This window comes from Delphinus delphis, chromosome 20 (assembly GCF_949987515.2).
Source record: "Delphinus delphis chromosome 20, mDelDel1.2, whole genome shotgun sequence".
In the NCBI taxonomy this organism is placed as follows: domain Eukaryota; kingdom Metazoa; phylum Chordata; class Mammalia; order Artiodactyla; family Delphinidae; genus Delphinus; species Delphinus delphis.
The window spans coordinates 46,263,057-46,269,645 of record NC_082702.1 but is presented as its reverse complement, the minus strand read 5'-3'; the positions used below and the strand labels follow the sequence as shown (position 1 = coordinate 46,269,645).

At 45.5% G+C, this 6,589-nt stretch overlaps 1 long non-coding RNA gene across 1 annotated transcript; it reads right to left on the bottom strand.

Annotated features, from left to right (window-relative positions):
- Nucleotides 1–3,589: 3,589 nt before the first annotated feature.
- LOC132416737 (uncharacterized) lies at nucleotides 3,590–6,587 on the bottom strand. Its single transcript, XR_009517705.1, has 3 exons — nucleotides 6,480–6,587; nucleotides 5,446–5,504; nucleotides 3,590–3,922 (listed from the first exon to the last, which is right to left on the bottom strand). It is a non-coding gene; the product is annotated as an uncharacterized lncRNA (long non-coding RNA).
- Nucleotides 6,588–6,589: the final 2 nt, after the last annotated feature.

Below are 6,589 nucleotides of genomic sequence, written 5' to 3'. Positions count from 1 at the left end.
AAGATATTGTTACGGAACACAAGTTCATATGCCCGATGTACAGTGAGGCCAAACAACCCAAAAAGTGGGAATTTGGAGCAGAGAAAGGTTTATTGCAGGGATAAGCAAGGAGAACGGGTGGCTGATACTCAAAAACCCCAAACTCCCTGATGATTTGGGTGGGGGGGTTATGGTAAAATTTAGGGTGAGAGCTGCAGGGTGTGTGACTTTCTTCTGATTGGTTGGTGGTGAGGTAACAGGGTGGTGCTCCAGGAATCTTGCGCTCAGCCTGAAGTTACCATCCTCCACCTGAGTGGGGGGCCTTAGTTCCTGCAGAAGAACTTAAAAGATATTATATGTATATTCCTTGAGGAGGAACCAGGACCCTACCCCAAGGCTGCACTATTGTTTCTTGACTGCTCTTCCCTTGTTTCTGCATTCCCTCTCTTCCCTGATTAGCAACTGTCTGAATCTGCCCTTTGGAACTCTGGGAAGGTCAAGGAGGCTGAATAAAACCTATTTCCTAGAAAAGCTTTTGTGCCCAGGACGGCCCCACAGGGTCCTGCTTTGTTTCAATACTTCAGAAAAATTTTACTCTTTTCATGTAAAAGAGCATGCTACACAAATAGAAGGTCAAGCTCAAAAGCTAGCAAGAAGTCACTTAATTTCCCAATTCACAGCAAAGCATTAATAATCATCATCACACCTAATGTTTGCTGAGCACTTAGTATGCAGCAGACACTGATCCTCACAACAACCTTACGAGTTACTTTTATTACCTGCTATTAACAGCTGAGGAAACTTAGGCACCCAGAGGTTAAGACAGCTAAGGTCAAAACCAAGAGAGACAACTGTTCTGATCCAAAATGGCCCAAAATAGATCTTCCCTGGTGGCGCAGTGGTTAAGAATCCGCCTGCCAACGCAGGGGACATGGTTTCGAGTCCTGGTGTGGGAAGATCCCACATGCCGCGGAGCAACTAAGCCCATGCGCCACAACTACTGAGCCTGTGCTCTAGAGCCCGTGAGCCACAACTACTGACCCCGTGTGCCACAACTACTTAAGCCCACGCGCCTAGCGCCCGTGCTCCGCAATAAGAGAAGCCACCGCAATGAGAAGCCTATGCACCGCAATGAAGAGTAGCCCTCGATCTCTGCAACTAGAGAAAGCCGCGCAGCAACAAAGACCCAATGCAGCCAAAAATAAATTAATTAAAAGAAAAAAAGATATTTAACAAAATGGCCCCAAATAGCATATTTAGTCACAACAACCTGAGAAATGGGTCAGACTTTTGTACCTGCACATTTAAAATGGAGAGCCAAAATTGTACAAACTGTACTTTCAAAATAAAGTAATATTGGTTGTAGCCTTAATAACTTAGCTATGTTGCCATAGTTGTTGCTGTTAATATAGCACTTTCACTAACAAAAGAATTGAAGATAGATTAAAAAATGTTTTTTATTCCCCAGTGATTGGTTCAGTACACATGAAGAGAAATTGTTGAAGTCCAAAAGTCACATTCTTCTAAAAATGAATTTTCTACATGAATTATTCAGATAATTACCCAGTTCTCTATGATACTGTTACCGAGTCCAAGCTTGCTCTGCTCGCCACACAACAGGCCAGTAAATCAGAGACAAGGTGTTGAGGCAAGGAATACAAGTTTATCCAGGAAGCCAGAAGACCGAGAAGATGGCAGACTAAAGTCTCAAAATAACCACTTATTGGGGTGTGGATGCCAGTTTCTTTTATAGTAGACAGGGGGAGGAGATGAGGAAGTAAAGTAAAAAGACCGTAAATTTTGCAAATATCCTCTGCAATGGCCAACCTCAGGGCTGTGTTAATTTCTTATTTCTTGCAGCCATCCACAGGTGGACAGGGTTGGGATATTTCCCTGAAAAAAGGCGCTTTAGTTTAACATTCAGGGGCAGGGTTCCCTGAGGCAGGCCACTATGTATAGACGGTATCCTTTTAGTGAACAAAGCAGCGGAAAGCAAAGGTTAAAGTAAAAGAAATAGATCCAACATGTAGTCAGATTTGGCTCTTCCCTGTTACAATATTTTTCCCTGGCAGATAGTGTCAACTATATAATAGAAGGAAAACTATCTTAATACAACATGCAAATTGTCTATTTTAGGAAACTACTAACTTATTCTGGGCTAATTGCTTAGGACTGTAGGTAACAGTGAGTGCTATACACATGGCTTGCTCTGCAGTAGAATACTGGTTGAACCTTACCTGGGGGCATGAGGAAGATAGCAGGGGCTCAAGATAGTACAGCTAAAATACTTAGTTTTGGAAGGATGTAGTCTAATTCTTCCATGGCACCTAAGCTACTTTTATCATCTATAAAATGAACTTTGAATGTTCATTTATTTGCTATTAGGTCAAATGGGGGTGACTGAAGAGTTTTCAGCCCATGAAGTACCATAGGAGTCACCTAGTGATTTCGGATGCATGCAGCAGTAAGCAGTAGCTTGCAGCAATTAACAGCGATTGGTAGCTGGAAGCAAGATCTTAGTTCCCGGACCGGGAGTCCTAACCACTAGACCACAGGGGCCAGCGGCTAGGGCTTGGATCCCTAGTTCTCGCCTGCCTTGTCAAGAATGAATTCAGGCGAAGAGGCAGAAGGTAAAGAGAAAAGGAAAAAGTTTATTGGAAAAGCAAAGTACATGCAGAAAGACACATGGGCGAACTCAGAGAAAGAGTTGCGCCTTTGGGAAATTCTTAAATTCTTTATAAAGGGGCAGTTTTCCGGGTCTTTGTCTTCCTTCAGGCCAATCATCTTGTTTTGTTCTCCCCTGGCTAATTTGTCTCAGGACCCTCCCCTTAGGTGCGCATGCACCTCTCAGTCAAGATGGATCCCGACGTGAAGCTGTCTGGGAGAAGCAAGAGTCACCATGGCCTGGAGTTGTCCCCTGACTTTTGACCCCCAAGGAGCCTTTGTGCCCATGTGTAGTGTCTCCCTTGCCCCAAGGTGAGGGGAAGCGGAGATCCCTTGGTCCTTTACTCAAACAAGGTTTTGCCCCTCTTTGCTCTTGCCATGACTGTTATCTTAAGGCATCCACAAGAGACAAGGCTTGGCTATTTACCCTGTCCCTGTCATTGCTTCTATTTCAGAGCAAGCAGGAGACTGATTGTAAATGCCTAACCTGCAGCCCACCTATCTCCTGTCTCAGGAAATGCAAACAGGAGGCTAGTTGTAAGTATCCAGGCTGACCCACTTTTTTCTGTCTCATGAAACGTAAACGGGAGGCCAGTTGTAAATGTCTAACCTGGGGCCCATCTATCTCCTGCCTCACTAGGATCTTAAAATGCAGATCCCAATTTAGTAGGTCTGGAGCGAAGCCTGAGATTCTGAATTTCCAATAAGCTCCCACGTGTTATCTGTTCTATTACTGGGGGATCACACTTGGAGTAGCAGTGGACTAAACTAGAGAATGAGCTTCTTCACCTATTTGTTCAGAGGCAAAGAGTAAAAAGTTTGATCTGGGGTTCCCTGGTGGCGCAGTGGTTGAGTCCGCCTGCCGATGCAGGGGACACGGGTTCGTGCCCCGGTCCGGGAAGATCCCACATGCCGCGGAGCGGCTGGGCCCGTGAGCCATGGCCGCTTAGCCTGCGCGTCCGGAGCCTGCGCGTCCAGAGCCTGCGCTCCGCAACGGGAGAGGCCACAACAGTGAGAGGCCCAAGTACCACAAAAAAAAAAAAAAAAAAAGTTTGATCTACAGGGACTCCCTTGGCATAACAGTGGTTAAGACTCCACATCCACTGCAGGGAGAACGGGTTCAGGGAACTAAGATCCCATATGTTGCAGAGCCTGGCCCCAAAAAAAAAGATTAAAAATAAATTTAAAATAGGAACTTGCCTGGTGATCCAATGGTTAAGACTCCGCGCTTCCAATGCAGGGGGGTAGGGGTTCGACCCCTGGTCGAACTGGGATCCCACTTGCAGTGCAGTGCAGCCAAAAAATAAAATAAAATAAATAAAATATTCATTAAAAAATAAATTAAAAATAAAAATGTTTGATCTGGGGGTCAGGGAGGGGGGATGTGCATTCCTCATCTATTTATTCACCAAGTGAGTGTCTATTATGCGCTAGACCCTAGAGATCAAGATTAAGGAAAGCACTGCCCTGTCCTTATGGAGTTTCCAACCTAAGGCGGGAGCCTGACAACTCGGTTTAAAAAACTCAAGGCGGGGGGAGGGGGGAAAAAAAGCTCAGTACCCAAAGGCTACCCCTGTTGAAACTTAGACCTAGCCTTTTGCACCCAGGTACTTTGGTGCGCATGCGCCAGGCTTGCCGTTCCCCTTCTCTGATTGGCTGGCGGGACTGGCTTCTAGGCCTCAGCCAATGAGGCTCGGGCTGTGAGCGGCCGTTGGCGGTGGTAACCGCAATGCTGAGGGGCGATGGCTGGGGCTGCTAGCCCGTTCCGAGGTCGCGCCGTAGGGCGCTTTCCGCTCGCCCTGCCTGTGGGCGACGTGAGTATCTCTGAGGGTAGAAACAAGACCTTTTTCTCCACGTTCAGGGTTCTTCCCCGCCCCCACCCCGGGCTGGGACGGGAGGGAGGGACAGGAATAATAATAACAGCGTATATTTAATCAAGCCTTCGCCAAGGGCCAGGCACTGGGCCGATGGCCCTTAACCTTGTGATGTCGTTGAATCCTCGAACCGTGAGATGAGTGCTTACCAGGATTTCAGAGGAGACGGGCTGCCTAAGGTCATGTGGGAGTAAATGCAGGAGGCTGAATTCAAATCCAGGTGCTCTTATTCCCTTGATTCCTCTCTCCACAGCCCCACTTTGGGAACCAGTTTCCTTCTTACCAGGAGTCTCACATTGTGCAGGTGTTGGGGGTGGACACAGAAAAGTCTAGAATCCTGGGGCTTATTTTTAAGGTTTTTTTTCCTTTTTAAATAGGAAAAGCTATACATACTAAAAGCATTTATGGGAAAGATAAGCACTAAAATTCAGGAGAGCTTCTGTCTCTTGGGATGGCAATGCAGGGGCTTCATTTGAATCTTAATTGTTTTATTTCTTAAGCCGTGAGGTGGGAATCTAGGTGTCTGTTTAGTATTCCCTTTCCTGTTTGTCTGAAATACAATTTTAAAAGGAAAACACGCACATGGAAGAATTTTCAAAGGATTAGCTGTACACAATGAAAAGGAAGTCTCCTCCCACCCCAGACTTCTAGAGCCCCTCACTAGAAGCAGCCACTGATACCAGTTTTGTGGGTATCTGATACATTTTCTGTAGTATGTACAAGCATATATGTGAGTTTGTTTTGTTTGCACAAGTGGATCCTATTGTATACAGTTCTGCACCTTTAATGGCTTATTTTTAACCTCATTAAACATAAAAGTTCCTTAACCTCTTTTAGCCCTGTGATCAATATAATTTGGCAAGACATTCCCAGGGTTGCTTCTCACATGAGGAGATGTAGGTCATGGCCTGCCATAATGCATATTTACCTTTTTCTTCTTGCACATCCTCACCTGTAGGGTCCAGAAAAATCTCCCCCAAATTAACCCTGTAAAGAGTGCGGGAGAAAAAGAATCATGGCAAGAAGAGGATTGCAGGAACTGCTTTACCGTTTCCCAAACATTTTTACTTATAGTCTACAAGTAAAATTCTCCATAGACCCCACTGTTAACTTGAAATTAATTTGTTGTAGTGGATTACTGGCAAAGTGAAAGAAGTGGGGATTCATTTCTCACTCAGGTTGCAGGGAAGTGCCCAGCTTCTTTCTAGTGAAGTAGCAAGGAGAGAGAAGCTTGTTTGATCCCAGTTAAGGGAAAGTGTCACACTTAATCCTTATTTTACCTCTTCTAAAAGCCATGTATACACACACACACACACACACACACACACACACACACACACATATTTTTAATTCTCCCAGTCACAGAACCCTTACATAAGAGAGCTGGGATTCTAGCCAGGCAAGGCTAACTCTAAATGTTACACCAGAGTGGGGCGATCCCTCGAGTGAACTCATTTGCTCATAAGCTGCTCTGCACGGCCCTTTTCATGGACCTCCTATCAACTTCATCCCTGGTTCTTGTCATCATCCCAGAAACTGTGTTTGGTTCCACAAACCTGCTTGCTTTTTGTCTGATTTTCTACCTGGAACACATTTCCCTAGCACCCACTCTGAGTATTTTTCAAGGTCAAATTCCTGTAAGTGATGTTGGCACACAGTCTGTGGGACAAATTTTTAACCAAACGGTGTTTGAGAGGGCTGATTCCCAACACCCTATCCAACACCTGGACATTTAAAATTACCAACCTGAAAAGCGAAGTTAAACATCTCTTTCAAATTCATCTTGCTCACTATCCGTAACGGTTTTGTGTATTGGTATATTCAATCTATATGAGCATCTTCTATGCCACCGTGCTGAGAGAGAATGTGGCATCTCTCCCAGCACGGTGGCAATAGAGAGCAAAACGTGGTTTTGCTCTTTGGTTGGAGAGCCGGTTGACCTTAGGCACTTTAAGATACTACCTTAGTCTGTAGTTCTGGACGTTGTATAAGAAACCAAGAGCAATGAAGGGCTGGGGGCCTGAAGGCGACAAAAGCGCCAGTCCAAAGCGGGTGAGGGGCGGCCGGTCCGG